This window comes from Choloepus didactylus, chromosome 4 (genome assembly GCF_015220235.1).
Source record: "Choloepus didactylus isolate mChoDid1 chromosome 4, mChoDid1.pri, whole genome shotgun sequence".
Taxonomy (NCBI): domain Eukaryota; kingdom Metazoa; phylum Chordata; class Mammalia; order Pilosa; family Megalonychidae; genus Choloepus; species Choloepus didactylus.
Window position 1 is genome coordinate 25,111,423 of NC_051310.1, and position 22,250 is coordinate 25,133,672.

Here is a 22,250-nt window from a genome sequence, read left to right on the forward strand (position 1 = left end):
GGGCCACATGCTTTTTCTACTGGCAAAGTTGAATATAAAAGGTTCATTGCAGAAACTTTATGAAGTATTTTCTCCAAAAATTTGAGAAAACTAAATGGTGAGTAAGCTTCATATTAACTCAACAATGATTCCATTTCATAATATTTCCCAGGCATTCAAGTTTTTAATGTAAAATGTGGAAAATTGTTAAATAAGGCAATACTGTTTTATAAGTCTATGTCTGGAACTTCAAAAAAGAGTTATATATGTGTGTATTTAATGAGGATATTTTAACAACAAAGCATCACTGGATTTTATTAGACAAATATAACTTAGTGATGCATAATGAATATGTGAGTGTTTTCCTTTTGTGTGTATATATGGTGAGCATATCTATCCCATTTTAAAATATATTCCATTTGAAAATATTGAATTTTTATTCCATTACATAACAAAAAAACCTACGTGCTATTTTCACTAATGCATAACTATATAACTATATATAGATAATGGAACAGATTGTTTTTCTTGTGTATTCTAGCAACCTTGTAAAATTCTCTTTCCTCATGGTAGGCTGCTTTCTAAATACATGGTAATGAACTGCTTTGGTAAATTTTCAAAAGAATAGGAATTTTTAAATCTATTATTCCACAATTCTTAAAGTACCTTCATAATACTCTAAATACTTTTCTGCTCTAACAATCATTTTTTCAGGAAAAAGTAAAATTTCAAGAGTTGAAGGTTATGGAGTATATTTGGGTTGCTTTTCTGATCAAGAGTTGATTCTTCAGATTTTTTTGTTTATTGTCCTGAAAACAATATTGTGAAATACTCATGGTCTAACACACTTAACTGTATTCTGCTCTGGAAGCAATAAGGCTGTGAGGAAAACAGAATTCTTAAAATCACCCAGCATTAGTTCTGATAGATGATTAAGCCAAGCTGTCTTGTCTATCTCCTAATCCATTGGTCTTTGAAGAAGGTGAGGAAAGACAAAAGCAAACATGCCACAAAGTAATACCTGAAGACACCAAACAGAGCACAGTGCCCACTGCTTCATGTGCTCTTTCTCTTTACACAACAGGTGTCATTTGTTTCTTACTGTATTTCTCTTTAATCTTTTTCCACCACCCTCCTATTTCATTTCTCTTTATTTTCTTCATTTCTCTCTCCTCTGCTTTTGTTCTGATTCTGCTTGTGGCACTGAGTTTGTTTTGTTTTGTTTTGTTTTGCTTTTTAACCTAGAAGCTCTTTTATTTTTTTTAGAGAGAGAGAAATTGTAGGTTTACAGAAAAATCATGCAGAAAATGCAGCATTCCCTCCGCACACAGGTTTCTTTGTGATTAACATTTAACATTAGGGTGGTACCTTTCTTACAATTGGTGAAACAATTATAATTATACTATTAAATATAGTCCACAGTTTAAATTAGGTTTCACTGTTTGTGTTACACAGGTCTATGTGGCTTTTTTTTTTTTCAATTTTTTTTATTCTGGTAACAGAAATACAACCTCAAATTTATGCTTTTAACCACATTAAAATGTTTTAAATATTTAATTCAGTGGTGTTATTTTCATTCACAATTTGTGCTTCTATTACCATCATCCATTTCCAAACTTTTCCATCACACCAAACAGAAAGTCTGTACCCATTTACCATTAACAACTCATTCCCTCCACAACCAGGTCCCTGGTAACCTGTATTCTAGTTTCCAATTCTATGAAATTCTTATAATTATTTCAAATCAGTGAGATCATACATTTTTTATCTTTCTGTGTCTGGCTTATTTCACTCAACACAATGTCTTCAAGTTTCACCTATTTTGTCATGTATATCAGAACTTCAGTCCGTTTAACAATTGAATACTATTTTTTTGTATGTGTTACATCATACTTTGCTTATGCATGCATCTGTTGATGGAAACTTGATTGCTTCAATCTTTTGGCACTTGTGAATAATACAATGAATATCAGTGTGCAAATATCTTTTCAAGTCCCTGCTTTCAATTCTTTAGGGATTGCTGGGTCATATGATAATTCTATAGTTAATGTTTTAAGGAACCTCCAAACTCTTCCAGAGCAGCTGCACCATTTTACATTCCTACCAAGAATGAACAGCTCCTATTTCTTTATATCCTTTCCAACACTTGCTGTTTTCCACTTTTTTAAATAGTACCCATCCTAGAAGGATCTTTTCATGTACTCTTTGTTCATTTGTATATCTTCTTTGGAGAAATGTCTAATCAAATCTTTTCACCATTTTGAAAATTGGGTTGTCTTTTAGTTGTTTAGGTGTAGGATTTCTTTATATATTCTGTTTATTAACCCCCTATCAGATAATGTGGTTTCCAAATATTTTCTCCAATTTGTAAATTGTCTTTTTACTTTCACAATGATGATCTTTGATGTACAAAAGTTTTTACTTTAGCAAAATCCCAAGTATCTTTTTTGTTGTTGTTGTTGTTGCTTGTGGTTTTGGTATAAAATCTAAGAAATCATTGCATAACACAAGGGACTGATGATGTTTCCTTATGTTTTCTTCTATGAGTTTTATAATTTCAGATCTTATATTTAGGTCTTCTATTCATTTTTATTTAAGTTTTGTATATGGTGTGAGGTAGAGGTCCACATATGGAGATCCAGTTTTCCTAGCATCACTTCTTGAAGAGATTATCCTTTCTCCATTGGTTGGACTTGGCACCCTTGCCAAATAACAGTTGCAATAGATATGAAAGTTTATTTCTTAACTCTTAATTCAGTTCCATTGGTCTATATATCTGTACCAGTACCATGTTACATTGATTACTGCAACTTTGTAATAAGCTTTAATATTGGGATGTGTGAGTACTCTGTTTTCATTCATCTGTTTCCAGATGGTTTGGGCTATTCAGCGTCCCTTACCCTTCCAAATAAATTTTGTAATGGATTTTTCTGTTTCTGCAAAGAAGGGTATTGAAATTTTCAGTGGTATTGCATTAAATCTGTTAATCACTTTGGGTAAAATTGACATTTTGACAATATTTTGTCTTCTAAATGCTGGACATGGAATGGCCTTCCATTTATTTTGGTCTTCTTTGAGTTCTTCGATCAAATGTTGTGTAATTTCCTGTGACCTTTACATAGTCAATTAAATTTATTCCTAAATTTTCTGATCTTTTAGTTGTCATTGTACATGATTTTTTCTTGTTTTCTTCTTCAAATTATTCATTACTAGTGTGCTAATTATTCATTACAAAAACACTGCTGATTTTGTAGGTTGATCTTACATAGCCTGCCCCTTTGCTGAATTCATTTATTAGCTCTAGTAGCTTTGCTATTGATTTTTCCAGATTGTGTCTATATAGGATCATGTCATCTGCAAATAGGGAAAATTTTATTCTTCCTTTCCTATGTAAATATGTTTTATTTCTTTTACTTACCTAATTGTTCTGGCTAGAACTTACACAGTATTGAATAACAGTAGTGACAATGGGCATCCTTATCTTTTTCCTGATCTTAGAAGAAAAGCTTTTAATTGTTCACCACTGAGTATGATGTTTAATGTGGGTTTTTCATGTAAGCCCTTCTACTCCTTGTTTTCTAAGTGTTTGATCAAAAAGCATGCTGGATTTTGTCAAATACCTTTATGCATCACTTCAGATGATCATGTAGTTGTTTTCCTTCATTCTATTACTTTGGCATATTACATTAATTGATTTTCTTATTGTTCTAGTTTGATAATGTTGCTGTTACACTAAACACCAGAAATGGATTGGCTTTTATAAAGGGGGTTTATTTGGTTACAAAGTTACTGTCTTAAGGCCATAAAGTGTCCAAGGTAAAGCATCAACAATGGGGCATCTCCACTGAAGGATGGCCATGGCGTCTGGAAAACCTCTGTTAGCTCGGAAGGCATGTGGCTGGTGTCTGCTTGCTCCTAGGTTGTGTTGCAAAATGGCATTCTCCAAAATGATGTTCTTGGGGTGTTTTGTCCTCTCTTAGCTGCAGCTCCTCTTCAAAATGTCACTCTCAGTTGCTCTGAGCTCCTTCTGTTTGTCAGCTCATTTATATGGCTCCAGTGATTTAATTCAGACCCATCCTATATGGGTAGGGTAACACACCCATGGAAGTTACCCAATCAAAGGTCTTGTACACAGTTGATTGAATCACATATCTATGGAAACATTCAAAGGATTCCAATCTAATCAACACTAATATGCCTGCCCCCACAAGATTGCATCAAAGATTATGGCTTTTTCTGGGGGACATAATACATTCAAACTGGCACACTTATGTTGAACCACCCTTGCATATGTGGGGTAAATTCCCATTGGTCATGGTGGATAGTTCTTTTGATGTGCTGTTGGATCAGTTTCTCATATTTTTTGGTGAATTTTTTCATCTGTATTCATTGGGGATCTTGGTCTGTAATTTTCTTTTCTTGCAGCATCTTTTATCTGGCTTTGGTAATAAGGTGATAATTGGCCTTATAGAATGAATTGGGAAATGTTCCCCCCTCTTCAATTTTTTGGAAGAGTTTGTGCATGATCAGTGTTAATTCTTCTTGAAAAGTTTGGTAAAATTCCCCTATGAAGGCATCTGGTGCTGGGCTTTTCTTTGCTGGGAATTTTTTTGTTTGTTTTTTGTTTTTGTTTTTGTTTTTTAATTTAATTTTATTGAGATTGTTCACATACCATACAATTATCCAAAGATCCAAGGTGTACAATCAGTGGCCCACAGTACCATCATACAGCTGTGCATCCATCAACACAATTATCTTTTTTTTCAATTTTTGGAACATTTTCACTACTCCAGAAAAGAAAGAAAGACAAAAAAAAAAAAAGGAAACTCAAATCCCCCCATACCCCTAACCATGCCCCCTCCATTATTGATTCATAGTTTTGCTATAGTACTTTTGTTACTAGTTTGCATTGATTGTGTTTTCCCCCAATACTACCCTAGTTTTAACACCTTGCAAGGTTGGCATTCATTCGTTCTCTCTCAAGTAAAAAACATATTTGTGCATTTTATCACAATTGTTGAGCACTCTAGGTTTCACTGAGTTATACAGTCCCAGCCTTTACCTTTCCTCTTTCCTTCTGGTGTCCCACATGCTCCCAACCTTCCTCTTTCAACCATACTCACAGTCATCTTTGTTCTTACATTGCTGTGCTACCATCACCCAAAATTGTGTTCCAAACCTCTCACTTCTGTCTTTTCCCGGCTAACTGTAATGCTCCCTTTAGTATTTCCTATAGACCAGGTATCTTGTTCACAAACTTGTTTGTTTGACAGAGAATATTTCAAACTCTCCCTCATATTTGAAGGACAATTGTGCTGGATATAGGATTCCTGGTTGGTGGTTTTTCTTTTTTATTATCTAAAATATATCACACCACTTCCTTCTTGCCTTCATGGTTTCTACTGAGAAATCTGCACATAGTCTTATCAATCTTCCTTTGTATGTGTTGGATCGCTTATCTCTTACTGCTTTCAGGATTCACTCTTTGTCTTTGACATTTGATAATCTGATTATTAAGTGTCTTGGCATAGGCCTATTCAGATCTATTCTGTTTGGGGTATTCTGCACTTCTTGGATCTGTAATTTTATGTCTGTCATAAGAGATGGGAAATTTTCATTGATTATTTCCTCATATATATATATATATATATATATATATTATTGAGATTGTTCAGATACTATACAACTATCCAAAGATCCGAAGTATAAAATCAATTGCCCACGGCACCACCATACAGCTGTATATCAATCAACACAATTATTTTTTTTTCAATTTTTAGAACATTTTCACTACTGCAGAAAAGAAATAAAGACAAAAAAAAAAAAAGGAAACTCCGGTCCTCCCATACCCCTAACCATACTCCCCCCTCCATTATTGATTCATAGTTTTGGTATAGTACATTTGTTACTATGGATGAAAGAATGTTAAAATACTACTAACTGTAGTATATAGTTTGCAATAGGTATATATTTTTTCCCTATATTCCTCTTTATTATTAACCTCTAATTATAGTGACATGCATTTGTTCTAGTTCGTGAGAGAGATTTCTAATATTTGTATAGTTAATCACAGACATTGTCTACCACAAGATTCACTGTTTTATACATTCCCATCTTTTAACCTCCAACTTTCCTTCTGGTGACATGCATGACTCTGAGCTTACCCTTTCCACCACCTTCACACACCTTTTAGCACTGTTAGTTATTCTCACAACATGCTACCATCACCCCTGTCCATTTCCAAATATTTAAGTTCACCCTAGTTGAACATTCTGCTCATAATAAGCAACCGCTCCCCATTCTTTAGCCTCTTCATTCTACATCCTGGTAACTTATATTTCATGCCTATGAGTTTGCATATTATAATTAGTTCATATCAGTGAGACCTTGCAATATTTGCCTTTATGTGTCTGTCTTATTTCACTCAGTATAGTGCCCTCAAGCTTTCTTCATCAACCCATTTCTTTAAAGATGGTTTTGTTCAAACACTATACATTCCATTCTAAGTAAACAATTGGTTCCCCATATAGTCACATATTTATGTATTGAGCACCATCGCCACTTTCTATATAAGGACATTTCTTCCACAAAGATGGAAGAAGAGTCAGAGAAGGCAGAGAGGCAAAAGAAAAAGATAAGAGAAAGAGAGAAAAACAAACAAACAAAAAAACTTGATAGCTAGAATGTGACAAAAGGAAAGATAACATTAACCTAAAGTAGAATAAAGAGTCAGACAACATCATCAATGCCAGGAGTCCCATACCCTTCCCCTATTCCCCACCCCTCCATATGCATTTAGCTTTGCTATATTGCTTTTGTTACATTAAAGGAAGCATAATACAATGTTTCTATTAATTCTAGCCTCTAGTTTGCATTCATTGTATTTTCCCCCCAATCCCACCCTATTCTTAACACTTTGCAATGTTGACATTCATTTGTTCTACTTCATGTAAAAACATATTTGTACCTTTTATTACAATTGTTGAGCACCCTAGGTTTTCCTGAGTTACACAGTCCTAGTCTTTACCATTCATCTTTTGTTCTGGTGTCCCACATGATCCCAGCCTTCCCCTTTCAACCATATTCACAGTCATCTTTGTTCAGTGTACTTACATTGCTGTGCTACTGTCTCCCAAAACTGTTTTCCAAACCTCTCACTTCTGTATTTTCCTTTCTGTCTGCAATGCTTCCTTTAAAGTTTCCTGTAGAGCAGGTATCTTGTTCACAAACTCTGTCATTGTCTGTTTGTCAGAGAATATTTTAAGCTTTCCCTCATATCTGAAGGATAGTTTTGCCAGATATAGGATTCTTGGTTGGTGGTTTTTCTCTTTCATTATCTTAAGTGTATCACCCCACTTCCTTCTTGCTTCCATGGTTTCTACTGAGAAATCCACACATAGCCTTATCAAGCTTCCTTTGCATGCGATAGATTGCTTCTCTCTTGCTGCTTTCAGGATTCACTCTTTATCTTTGATGTTTGATAATTTGATTATTAAGTGTCTTGGCACAGGCCTATTCAGATCTACTCTGTTTGGGGTAGGCTGCACTTCTTGGATCCATAATTTTATGTCTTTCATAAGAGATGGGAAATTGTCATTGATTATTTCCTCTATTATTGCTTCTGCCCCTTTTCCCTTCTCTTCTCCTTCTGGGACACCAATGACATGTAAAATCTTGCTTTTCATTTTGTCTTTAAGTTCCTGGAGACATTGCTCATATTTTTCCATTCTTTTCTCTATGTGTTCTTTTGTGTGTAGGCTTTCGGGTGCCTTGTTCTCCAGTTCCTGAGTGTCTTCTTTTGCGTCTTGAGATCTGCTGTTGTATGTCTCCATCGTGTCTTTCATCTCTTGTGTTGTGCTTTTCATTCCATAGATTCCGCCAGTTGGTTTTTTGAACTTTCAATTTCTACCTTATGTATGTCCTGTGTTTTCATCATATGGTTCGGCTCTTTCACCATGTCTTCCCTAAACTTTTTGAATTGACTTATTATTAGTTGTTTCAATTTCTGCATCACAGTTGAAGTGCAAGTTTGTTCCCCTGACCAGGCCATAACTTCATTTTTCTTGGTGTAGGTTTTAGTTTTCTGTTGTCTAGGCATGGTTTTCTTGGTTACCCCAATCAGGCCTCCTCAGATCAGAATGGTCTCAGGTCTCAGAGGAAGAAGTATTCAGTATCTGGTTTCCCTGAGGGTGTGTCTTAGAAAATTGGTACACCCTCTGATTCCTCCAGTCACTGTGCTTTTCTGCCCAGCAGGTGGCACCTGTTAGCCTATAATTCTTGAGTGGTGTAAGGAGGTGTGGCTCTTTTTCCCCAAGTACTGAATGAAAGGCAGGTAGTAGAGCTGGGCCCCACCCCTTTCCTCTTAGAGGAGATAGACCACCTAGGGGGAGGTTATTAGCATTTCAATGGTCTCTCTCTGCCTGTGCTATACCCTTGTCTGGGTCACAGAACTGGGAACTGAAAATGGCTGAGGCTTTTCCCACTGAGTCAAAGAAGGAACAGATATTCCCCTTCAGAGCTAGTCTGAGGTGACCCTCCATCTCTCCAAGGTCAGTCATCACCCAAAGCCTCTGCTTGTTGGGGATTTGTATCTCTAGTAAGCAGTTCACACTCGCTAATTAAAACCCCAGTTGGAGCTCAGCTGAGCTACATTTGCTTGCTGAGAGAGAGTTTCTCTGTGGCACCATGAGGCTTTGAAGCTCGGGCTGTGGGGTAGGAGTCTCCCAATTTGGATCTGCAGTTTTTACTTACAGATTTTATGCTGTGATCTCAGGCATTCCTCTCAGTTCAGGTTGGCGTATGATGAGTGGACAGTCACGTTTGTCCCCCTGCAGTTATTCCTGATTATTTACTAGTTGTTTCTGGTTTTTTTAGTTGTTCCAGGGGGACTACTTAGCTTACACACCTCTCTATGCCACCATCTTAGATCTTTTATTTCCTCTATTATTGCTTCTTCCCCTTTTCCCTTCTCTTCTCCTTCTGGGACAACCATGACACATACACTCATGTGTTTAATGTGGTCATTCAATTCCCTGAGATGTTGCTCATATTTTTCCATCTTTTTTCCTATCTGTTCTTTTGTGTGTAGGATTTCAGGTGTCTTGCTCTCCAGTTCTTGAGTGTTTTCTTCTGCCTCTTGAGATCTGCTGTAGTATGTCTCCAGCGTTTTTTTCATCTCCTGTGTTGTGCCTTTCATTTCCATAGATTCTTCCAGTTGTTTTTACAAACTTTTGATTTCTACCTTATGTTCACTGATTATTTTCATTACACCCTTCATCTCTTTTGCCATATCTTCCCTAAACTTGTTGAATTGATTTAGCATTTGTTGTGTCAATTCCTGTATCTCAGTTGAAGTTGAAGTTTATTCTTTGACTGGGCAATATTTTCATTTTTCTTAGTGTAGGTTGTAGTTTTCTGTTGTCTAGGCACCTGGTTTCCTTGGTTACCCCAATCAGGTTTTCCCAGACCAGAATGGGCTCGGGTCTCAGAGGGTGGCAATATTCATTATCAGGTTTCCCTGAGGGTGTGTCTTAGAAGATTGACACACCCTGTGAGATCTCTAGCCACTGTGCTTTTCCTAACCTGTCCAGCAGGTGGTGCCTTTTGCTCCTGACTAGTATAAGGAGGTGTGGCACCCTTAGTCCTTAGTTTCTGGTTTGACTGTTTTCCCCCAGGCTCTGTGGTCTGGTTCTGAATGGAAGGCCTGTAGTAGAGCTTAACACTACCTCCTTCCTCTTGGGGAAGATATACCCCCTAGGGAGTTATCTTCAGCATTTAAATAGGTTCTTTGTCTCTCTGACTCTGCTGTTTCCACCTTGTCTGGGTCAGAGCACTGTGAACTGAAAATGCCTGAGGTTTTCTCCACTGAGCCGCTCAGGTTGAGAAAGAGAAAAAGGGACAGAAAGCCCCCTTTCATAGCCAGTCCATGGACCCCCAATTACACTTCTCAGCCAGAAGTAACACCTGGTCTTCTGGGATCCCCTTCCCAGGACAAGGGAGTCTTCTGATTCTTTAAGGTCAGCATCACTAAAAGCCTCTGTCTGCTTGTTGGGGATTGGTAGCTTGTATTGAGCAGTCCACATTTGTTAATTAAGACCCCAGGTGGAGCAGAAAGTGCTGCTTTCTACCACAACAAGCTTTTGTCATTCGGCCTACCATGGGAGGTGGGGGCTCCTGCTATGTTTCTGCAGCTTTTTCTTACAGATTTTATGCTGTGATCTTAGGCATTCTTCCCAATCCAGGTTGGTATATGATTGGTGGATAGTCATGGTTATCCCCCAGCAGTTATTCCAGATTATTTGCTAGTAGTTCCTGGTTGTTTATTAGTTGTTCCAGGGGACTAACTAACTTCACTCCTCTCTATGCCACCATCTTGCTGTATTTGTCTCCTGTTGGGAGGTTTTTAATAACTCAATCAGTTTACTTGTTATTGGTCTATTGAGATCTTCTGTTTCTTCCTGAAATAGGTAGTTTGTGTGTTTCCAGGGATTTGTGCATTTCATCTATGTTATATAATTTGTTGGCATGCAATTGTTCATATTATCTTGTTACAATTCTTTATATTTCTGTGGGGTTGGTAGTAATGTCCCTCTTTTCATTTCTGATTTTAATTATTCGCATCTGCTTTTATTTTTTCTTTGTCAGTCCAGATAAAAGCTTGTCAAATTTATTGATATTTTCCAAGAAACTGTCCTTTTTTTCATTATTGATTTTATTCTCTATTCCATTTATTTCCACTCTAGTCATTTTTGTTTCCTTCCTTTGCTCATTTTCGGTTTACTTTGTTCATTTTTCTAGATTCTCCAGTTTTGATATTAGGTCTCTCATTTGAGATCTTCTATTTTAATGTAAGCATTTAGTTATATATTTCCTTCTCAAATGAGAGACCTAATATCAAAACTGGAGAGTGACCCATGTGCACTAAAGAAGAATGTATTCTGCTCCTGTTGGGTGACATTTTCTATACATGTCTACAGGTCTAGTTTGTTTATAATATTGTTCAAGTCTTCTATTTCCTTAATGATATTCTGTCTAGATGTTCTATACATTAAAAAAAGTAATGTATTAAGTCTCCTATTTTAATGTAGAACTGTCTATTTCTCCTTCAAATCTGTCAATATTTGCTTCATGTATTTTGAGTTTCTGCTGTTAGGATCACATGTATTTATAATTGTTATGTCTTCCTGTCGAATTGGCTCCTTTATCAGAGTATAGGAACATTCTTTGTCCCTCAAACAGTATTTCTCTTAAAGTCTATTTTAATTGATATTAGTTTAGCTGCTCCAGTACACATTTCAAAATAATTTGCATGATATGCTTTTGTTCCCATCCTTTCATTTTCAACTTATATTTGTCTTTGAATTTAAGGTGTGTTTCTTTAAAACAGCATATAGTTGTGTCATGCTTTTCTACCCATTCTTCCAATCTGCCTTTTGACAGGAGAATTTAATCTATTTACATTTAAAGTAATTATGATAATGCAGGACTTGTTTCTCCCACTTTGCTATTTGGTATAAGTCTTATACCTTTTTTTGCACCTCAGTTCTTCAGTTAATGCCTACTTTCATACATATTTGATTTTTTTATTGTACTATTTTGAGTCTCTTCTCATTTCTGTCTTATTTTTTCATATTTTTTGTGATTACCATGGGTCTTAAATTTAATATCTTAAACCTATAAAAATTTCTTTTCATTTGATACTTAAGTTCAATATCATAAAAATACACTGTTCCTCTACTCCTCCATCTACCACTTTTTTTTCTGCTTTTACAAATTATGTATTTATATATTGCATGTCCCAAACCATAGATTTATACTTTTGCATTTTAGAAGTGACAATACATAAAAAGTGGAGTTATATACCAAAATAAATAAATAAATAAATAAATAAAACTACACACACATTAATACTGGTATTTATAATTACTCAATGGTTACCTTTCCTGCAGGTATTTGTTGCTTTATGAGGCTTTGATCCATGGTCCACTGTCCTTTCTTTTCAGTCTGAAGAACTCCCATTAGTGTTGCTAATACAGCTGGTCTAGTGGTGACAAACTCCCTCAGTGTCTCAGTGTTTGTTTATCTGGAAATGTCTTAATCTGTCCTTCATTTTTTCAAATAAATCTCACCAGATTTAAAATTCTTGGTTGACAATTGTTTTCTTTCAGTACTTAAATATTTTGTTCTACTACCTTCTTGCCCTCATTGTTTCTGATGAGAAATTGGCACTTAATCTTACTGGGACTTCCTTATACATAACATGCTGCATTTCTTTTGCAGCTTTCAGAACTGTCTCCTTGTCCATGACATTCTGCAGTTTGTCTACTATGTGTCTGGGCATGGTTCTCATCAAGTTTATGCTTCTCGGTGTTTTTTGGGCTTCTTGAATGTGCATATTCATGTTTTTTATTAAATTTGGGAAGTTTTCTGCCATTATTTCTTTGAATATTCCTCCTGTCTCTTTATCTCTTTCTTCTCTTTCTGAAACTCCTATATTGATATGCTTAATGGTGTCTCAGAGGTTTTTCAGGCCCTTTTCACTTTTTTCTTTCTTTTTTCTTTCTGCTCTTTAGCCTGAATTTTATCAGTTGTCTTGTCCTTGAGTTCACTGATTCTTTCTTATTTTGGCTCCAATCTGCTGTTGTAATCCTCTAGAGTGTTTGTCATTTCAGTTATTACAATATTCAAGTCCATTATTTCCTTTATATTGATTTGATTTTACTATTTGATTCCTCTGTAAAATTTTTATCTCTTTGTTTTCCTGATATTCTTTAGTTCTTTTTTGTTTTTTTTTCTTTGTCCCTGTTCTGTTTTGCTAATTCTGTTATTATGCAAAATACTAGAAATGGATTGGTTTTTATAAAGGAGGTTTATTTGGTTACAAAGTTACAGTCTTAAGGCCATAAGTGTCCAAACTAAGGCATCAACAATTGGGTACCTTCACTGGAGAAAAGCCGATGGTGTCCAGAAAGCCTCTATTTGCTGGGAAGGCATGTGGCTGGCATCTAGTCCAGGGTTCTGGTTTCAAAATGGCTTTCTCCCAGGACATTTCTCTCTAAGTGCCTGGGGGTGTTCTCTTGGTTTCTCCCAGGCAAACTCTGGGCTAGCAAAAGTCTGCTTTCAATGGTTATCTCCAAAATGACTCTCTCAGTCACAGCACTGAGTTCCTTCTGTCTGAGTTCTTATAGGGCTCCTGTGATTTAATTAAGACCCACACTGTATGGGCAGGGTAACACCTTCACAGAAATAATCTAATCAAAGGTATTACCTACAGTTGGGTGAGTCAGATCTCCATAGAAACATTCAATCAAGAGGTCACACCCTAATCAAAGATTAAAACATCTGCCCCCACAAGATTGCATTAAAGAATATGGCTTTTCCTGAGGGACATCATATATACAAACTGGCACAGTTCTCTTAAGCATATTAAGGATCTTTTTTCTCTTTTTAAAGTCTTCATCTGGTATGTCCAAAATCTGCTTTTCTTCATTGATATTTTCTGGATTTTTATTTCGTTCTTTTAAATGGTCCATTTTTTCCTGTTCTTTGTTTGTCTTATAATCCTTTGTTGCACACTGTACATTTTAATATTTTAAAGTGTTAACTCTGGGATTTAGTCCCTCATCTGCCTGTTCTTTAAGTTCATACCCAGCTATTAATGGAACTGAGAACTTAGGATGTAACAGTTGATTCTGTTTTCTGAATCATTACTTTGATATTATTTTTTACTTCCTGGCATATTAGAGTAGACAGAGGGAAATACCTGAAATCTGAACTACAATCCAGCCTCCTTGACCCCTGATAATGATTGTGTAGCCTTTGTCTTGTGCCCTGGTGATTGTAAAAACCTTGTGACTAGCATTCACTTGTACCCATGTTATCCAGTTTTTCAACTGTAGAGACCTATGATGACTAAAGACAGCCCCAACTGTTTATTAATGAAGGGTCTTGGGTCAGCCCAGAGCTAACCTACCACAATTCCAAAGTTATATTGGTAACTGAAACTGGATATAATCAAAATGGGCCAGCCTGACATGCACAGTTATTTAGACTTTAACCTACAATGCACCTATACCTCATTATAATACTAAAAACAACACCCATCATCATATTAGGACTACCATTTTCTTACATACATTTTGTGACTAAGCATGTAATCAGTCTGTACATGCTCAATAATTAAATCACCTGTAATTACATCATCTGGGGTCATTGTGTTCATTATCCTAAAGCCTGCCCATCTTTTGATACTATAAAACTATCAAATTATTGCAGCTCAAGGAGAAAGATTTTGGACTGATAGGCCATCTGCTCTCCTGCTTCATGCCTAGCAATAAAACTCTTTCTCTCTTTGAAACCCCGGTGTCTCAGGAATTGATCATTTAAGTGCATCAGGCAAAGAATCCACTACCTTGGTCCAATAACATTGATATGACAGAGATTTCCTTGAGTGTCAGGAGCTAACAAAAACTAATAAACCAATGTGTGGTGGGGGGGAAACTCCTTTCACCTTCTTTGTAGGTTGGCCCTGTGTTGACTGATGCTCTCCTTCAGAGTTTAGCCCTCCTATCAAGAATATCAGCCTCAGACAACATGAAGTGCAGAGTTCCCTCTGTTTTCTCTGAGTCTGTTTCTTCTCCTGAGATTGTGCTTGCTCATGGCCTTAGGAATTTCTCCATTTACAGGAATTTGAATGCCCTCTCTCCCTTTCCCCTCTGTTCCCTAAGGAACAGAGTCCTCCTTTTTTTGGGTACTCTATTGTATGACATAAAGAAGGTAATCCTTTGCCCTAAGCTACTTCGATTTAATTATTTATTGCTTTAACTGTCCACAATCTGCTTCTGCCTCTAAGGCAAGTTCTGGGAAGGCAAGTCAGGGATAAATTTCCTGGTTCAGTCTTTTAGGATGTCACCCAATAGACTGATCACATGCAAATACCTCAGTATGATTGTAGGCGTTATTATGCTCCTCTGTAACTGTGCCAGACAAGGACTCACAGTGGGAGCACAGGTTGCCTCTGCACTTCACCAGGGAGGGAGTGGGAGTGGAGGCAGTGGCTGTACCACACACTTCTCCTACCACCTTTAAAGCTGTGTTCTCTTGATTCAGCATTCACTCAGTTACTGAAACCCTTTAGCTGTTTCCTGGAGTTTTGGAGAAGATGGCTCTGCCACTTTATGCTGGTTGTTCAAAGATTCTACAACATTGGAGCAACTTATACCATTTTTGTTGCCCTCACTGTGACACTCAGTTTTAAAGGGAGTTTCAATCCATCTTACCTAGAATAGGGAAACATGTTTAAGTACTACTCATGGCAGATGAGTAAGAAAACTCACAGCCGTAAATATACTTGCTTGCTTTTCATAGAACTTTGTGTACTGAGCAAATATTGTCAGTTCTCAAATTTAAAATGTGTGTTTAATTTTAAACAATTACTTTTTTTAAAAAAAATTTATTTTGAAATAAATTCAAACTTACAGGAACAGTTGCAAAAACAATACAAACCCCATACACAGAACTCCAGCATACCCTGACCCCCCTCCCCCGATATCCTGATCCACCAACTTTAACATCCTGTCACACCACCATTTCTTTCTTTCCTTCCCTCCCTCCCTATCTATCATCCATCATCTATTGCTCTGTCTTCTGAACATATGAGAGCAAGCTGCACACATCCTTGAACAAACAATATAATTCACGTATACATTTCCCATGAACCAGAACATTCTTTTATGCATTCCCATTAAGTGCAGCTAAGAAGTTCAAGAAATTCAACATTGATACAAAGCTTACATTCTATATTTCCTTTTATTTTTCTTATGTCCCAGCTGTGTCCCTTTGAGCCTCCTCTCCTCCATCCTGAGATCCCATCCAGGATCATCCTTGGCATTTATAAACAACTACCTTTTAAATAATCAGCACTATTACGTAAGCAGAGCAGCTGGAAAATATTGTAACTACAAAAATACAATTTGTGGAACAAAAAAATCATGAATTGATAGGTATGCATGTGAATATGTATATCAGTTTAATATACCTTTCCCTTGTATCAGTACTCAATGTAGAATAACAACATATGTCTTAAACTTGAAATCAGATTGAGATTAGCATAGAAAGAATGTACTAGTAAAAAGCTGTATTCATGTAGTTCAGGGAAAACATGGGATGAGATATTGATTCATAACCTTGAAAAGTGCTGTTCAGGGTAATCTCATATACCCCTAAGAGAGTGTTAATTTGTACAAACTTTCTGGAAAGCAGTTAGGCAATACCTATTAAGAATCCTAAAGTTCTTTGTTTTTGTTTTTGTTTTTGTTTTTTTTTGACCCAATTAAATATACTTCTAGAAATTTATCCTAAATCAATATTCAATGATAAGTAGAAATATTTCTTTACAAAGATATTAATCATAGCATTTTTTATAATAGTTGAAAAGGAACAATTGTAATTAATCTAAATAGCTAACAAATTAATAACTTTTAGATAATTTATGGAATATCCAACAGATTGAACGTTGTGCTGCCATTAAACACCAGGTTTCAAAGATGACTAAGAATATAGGATAGATAGATATAATGCATGTTTTTTAGCCATGTATGTATGTGCACATTTAGCAATGCAATTTTTCATAGAATGTGTTTGTGTGTTTTGTGATGAAGAATCAAAATTATACCAAAAAAAAAAAAAAAAAAGCCCTCATATGTTCAGCATATATACTTCCAAAATCCATTGCTAGCTTTCATCCATGATTTCTGGTCTCAGCACAGTTTAGTAAGTGAGCAAGGATGCCAAAACCACTTTCAAAATCACCCTTTCGGCTTCATTCCTTGGGACTTATTAAGGTGACAAACACCTTAGGGCAAAGCTTACGGTCAGCAAAATTCTCAGCAAAATGAAATGCTCCCATTACTTTTCTTTTTGATGTGTGTGAACTGAGGCCTGCTCAAGCAGCTCTGGGTGACACACAGACTGACCCCCAGAACGTTCATCCTCATACCAGGCCCAGGCTTTGGGTTATTAAATGAGCCCAGGTATGTTTTGATAACCTTGGAACTGCAAACTCTATTGTACCATTCCCATACCCAGCCAGTTGCTGTATATCTTGGCAGAGGCAAGCTTATTTCCGAGGAAAGAGAAATATTTCCATTCTTTAATAAGTCATTCCAAGTTTCCTATGATGTTATAAATAATCCTGCAAACAGCCGGCTTTATTCTACTTAATTTGATATGGCAGCCTTGAGGAGTAGAAAAGTTCACTCTCAACAAAAGCCATGCAACTGGACTCTGCCCAATATTCTCCTTCCTGATGGGATAAACTTTATCATCAAGTTCACTTACCAAGGCAGCTGAGAGCCCACTTGGCCTTCTGAGGCGCTTACTGATAGAGAAGTCTGGGCTGGCTGTGCGTGCTGTGAGCATGAGATCAGCCCTTCCTGGGTTTTCCCTGGGGACAGGCAACTGGCCTGACAAACTCAGCTAATATACCTGTCATTCAAGGTCAGGAAGAAGGAGGCTAGAAAAACAAAGTTGAAATTATAGTGTAAGTAACTGGAAGAAGCAGCATTACAGATCATTTCAGGTTAAGTGTTTAGATAAAAGACACATATTTTGGTCTCTCCATAACTTTTTCTCAAATGTCCTTTCATGACCACATTTGAGGCTTATTTACACTTTGGAAGTCCCCAGAGGACTGAATTCTGGGCGTGCAGAAGAAGGTCATCTGACAATGGTGATGAAAGATAAAACTACCACAAATTCAGATGCTTGGCTGAGAGTTTTAAATCTGTTGAAAGAACTAAAAGGGCATTTTGCCAATTAGTCTGATTTTTAATAGGATGTTTTTGTTGTTTTTAGTCCTTTGCTCTGCATTTACAAACCAAACATGCTCTGATAAAACAGCCCAAGTGTGGTTGGCATTGATTTGGTAAAAGCTTATTTAAAGGGGAAAAAATAAGTATTTAACTTGATTTAATGTGCTTGGATATTAAGCAATTTCCTTTAATAATATATTTGTTTAAATAAACTGTTCATAGCTCATCTGGTATTATTTTTAAATTTGTATTTTATCCAAGTCAGACCTCCTTTACCTCCCAGTGTCTTAATGCTGTTCATGTTCCAATTAACATCACTTTAGGAAATGTTTTCTGGAAATTAATGTATTGGACTCATTAAGACTGGCTGAAACCAAATATAAGATGAGAGATCAGGTTTTTAAACTCAAGCACTGTTTCTAATATATGTATGTGTTTGCAATTCTCTTAAAAAGTGAAAAAAGAAAAAAGAAAAATAAAAGGAATTCACTGTTTATAAAGATAAACAAGAAATTGGGTTTCCACATTCTCACTTGAATATTTACTTTGCTTAATGAATGCTGCTTTTGTTTTGAGGAGTAGGCTGTAAATATTATATGATAATTCTGCACATGGATGGACAAGCATACAGAGAGGGTTTGTACATTGCTAGGGGAAAATCCCTTAGGATTAAAGTCTACCCAGCCTCCTTGTCCACATAGCCCTGCTCTCTGTTGCTTTCTTTCTTCTCAGGCTGACTCTGAGGCCTAGCCTCTCTTAATACTTTTTCAAGTGGAAACAAAAACAATATCACCACCATCTCTGCTTAGTGCATTTCAAAATGTGGTCTATAAGGCAGCTGCCATAACTTCATCTCATTTTCCTCTTCCCTCCTGATTATTTGTCATTCATGCCATCTCAATGTGGGTGCTATTATAGATGGCTAGGTAGTGAGCAGGCAGTTTTTATAACTCTGCATATAATGTTGCTTTGCAGAGAGCTGATCAATGACTATTTACTTAGATCAACTGTCCTCTTGAAAAAAAAAAAAAATAAGCAACAACTAAAACTTACCAGAACTCCATGGAAAAAGACAGCAATATGGAGCCCACCCTAAAGATTTAAGCTTGACATTTCTTTCTATGCAAGCATTCTCTAACATTCAAACTTTCTCAAACCCTAGCGGTGCAAAAAAAAGTCATCCCATACAATGCTCTCAGGTTGGGAATCAGTGGAGATGTCACTGTTTGAGAGGGTCAGTGTAGAATTTAATTGAGTATACCTGAATGAAGTATGAAATAGAGATATTAGTAGCCTAGACAGCTCACATGGCCAGATAAAGATAAATATAATAAAGACATTAGGGTGACTCTGGTGCAAGAGCAATCATTAAGCAATTATGTTACTTTGGAAGGCAAAGTGCAGAATACAATTTATACTTTGAAATTTTATATTTCTGTATTTCCAGAATTCATTTTTTTTTTTTTCTTTTCATTTCTTTGCAGGTAATCCACTGGGCTGGTTGTAGATTATGAATGCATTTTGTCATGATTTCTTCTTGCTAGTCTTACCATGAAAGAACTTGAAATGTCCAAGTTTTCAGACAACTCTATGATGCTGCAATTTATTGTCAAAAATTACAATAAATAAATAAATAAATATAAGGAAAAATGTTTGCTTCTATATAAAGTCAGCTAGAAATTCCAAAGGACCCTAGAAATCTCTGTCTTAATTCATTAGTTTTAACCATAATTTATTTACTCCTCATTACATTCAAGGCATTGTTTGATACTATAGTAATAAAAATTGAATAAAACACTTCCTTAATTGCCATCAATTGTGATTTCGTAGATACATGTGCAGAACTAACTTTTCAAATAACTGGTAATAAGTGCTATATTCATAATACAAATGTAGTGATACAGAACAAAGACAAGGAGATCTTCATTTGCACTGGTTGGATCAGAGAACTAGAAGATACACCAGCCAAGGTAGGTTAGACCATGTTGCAGAGTAACTCCAAAGTCTCTGTGGCTTAATGTTACGCACGCACACACATATACACAGATGTTTGATCAGCATCTGTTTTAGTTTCCTAGGCTCCTTAAAGCAAATACCATGAAATAGTTTGGCTTGAACAATGAATGGGAATTTATTAGCTTACTGATTTGTGGCCAAGAACATGTCCAAATCAAGGCATTGTGAATACAATGCTTTCTTCCAGAAGACCAGCTGCTGGTAGTCCTTGGCTCCTCGGTCACATGGCAAGGCACATGGTGGCATCTACTGGTCTTTCCCTTTTCTTCTGGGTTCCACTGCTTTCAGCTTCTCTTTTGCATGTTTTTTTCTGTCTGATTTCACTCCACTTATAAGGGACTCCAGTAATAGGATTAAGACCCATCCTGAATGAGGTGGGTCACAACTTAACTGAAGTAGCCTCATCAAAAGGCTCTAGTTACAAGGCGTTCACACCCACAGGAATGGATTAACTTTAAGAATATGTTTTTCTGAGGTATGTACAACTTCAGAATCCACAATAAATGTTCAATGTGGTTCAGGTGAAGGGGCTGTACTCATTGTAGCCACATAGGGATTCTTGCTTCAGTGCTTCCATGATCACCAAGACAAGAAAGAAGAAACATAATCAAATCACTCAGAGGCTCTGAGGGCTTCCATTCAGAAGGAAACACATCACTTCTGCTCAAATTTCTCTGGCCAAATAAACCCACATGGCCTTGACCAAATTTAAAGTATGTGACTGGGAGGAGGTGGAGTTGTAGGAGCTACAGTCTTATACTGTGTTGAAAAGTTGGAGAATGTTGGAATACTAGCATACACCTGAATGAGCTATCACTGTTGGTGTTTGTAAGATGATAGATAGATTTCAATATGGAAATTGTGTCAAGATCTAACACTCAACACAGTGGGAGAAGACAGGAAGCCATTGATAGAAGTTTTGTTTGGTTAGTGGCAAATAATGTTGGATGGCTGAAGATCCATCTGTGGAGTATAATTGCTATGGGAGAAAAATGACAAAAGCAAGTTATAATTGGGTTACCAAGAGTGTTGTGTTAGTTTGGGTTCTCCCAAAGCTGACTCTAATACTGGAAATGGTTGCAAGTAGTTATTTGGAAAGTTGTAAGGACTTTTTTTTGATATGTCAACCTTGTCTAGGATATAGTTCCCAGTTACTCAATCAAACACTAATGTCGGTATTGCAATGAAAGGATTTCACAGATTTAATTAAAGCTCCTAATCAGTTGTCTTTAAGTAAGGAAGATGGTCCAGGATAACCTGTGTGAACTTGTCTGAATGGGGTGAAAGACAAGGCTGAGATTTCTATGAGATAGAGAAAAAGTTCCATCTGTTGACAAAGCTTAGGCCTGTGCCCATGGGGTTTCAGCCTGCCCATGAGCTTCCTTTCCTTGTGGCCTGTCCTACAGATGTCAGACTTGTTTAGCCACCTCCCACAATTGCTTAATCCAATTCCTTATAATAAATCTCTTTCAGATATATGCTGAGTACATAAATATATAGATATGGATATGGACATAAGCATAATTCCAACTGGTTCCAAGAAGTGAGCTCTGTAAGTATTGTTAGGACAACGGAAAATAGGCAGAAGAAGATGTAATCTAATAAAGTATGCTTTAATGGGCAGGTTTCTCCTTTGGGCAGCTGGACTGAGTCCTGCAGGAAAACTTCTAAAAGATTATATAGAACATGCCTCCAAATGGTTGCACAAAGGGTTCAGGTGGCTAAGGTATCACCCAAGAATCCAGCAACTCCTTGTCTGATTGTCACTCCTGTCCCTGCAGCCTGCTTCATACCCTCCTTTCCTGGGACCAAAGAATCCCCACAGGAAGAGTGGTGAAATGTGCTAGGTGACTTGAGATGATACGGCCTGGGAATGGACAGAGTCTGATACACTGCCCTTCGGATGGCTTTATATTCTATCCTGTAGTTCCTGGGTAGGTGAGTTGGTTTTTCATAGTTTTTTTTTTTTTTTTTTTTTCCCTTGGTGTTGTTGTTGTTGTTTTTGTTTTTGTTTTTTTTTCCCTGAAGTACCAAGAGCCTATTAATGTGCCAGTCACTGTAAAAGAAGCTGAATATAGAGGAACAAAGTACAGTCTCATCCTCTGGAAATTTCACAGGATTTACAATGACTTACATAACTTGTTAGTGGGTGGAGAGGTTAGTTCTATCTGGGACTATGTAGAGAATAAGGAAATATAAAGATATTTATTTACCAAACAACCATAAGAAAGATCATGCCATACCATTCCTTGGGTGCCACATTGAATTCTTATCTTTCAAGGAGGTCAAGGACAAAGTAGAGAACAATGTGAGAGTGAACAAAACAGTATTGCAAAGTTAGAGAGGAATGTAGGAAATTACAATTTCATCAATGTGCCTGGAGAGAGAGGAGGCTGGGTGAGGGAGACAAGGACTTGGTTTTAGAGTGGACCCCACCCCCTTTTT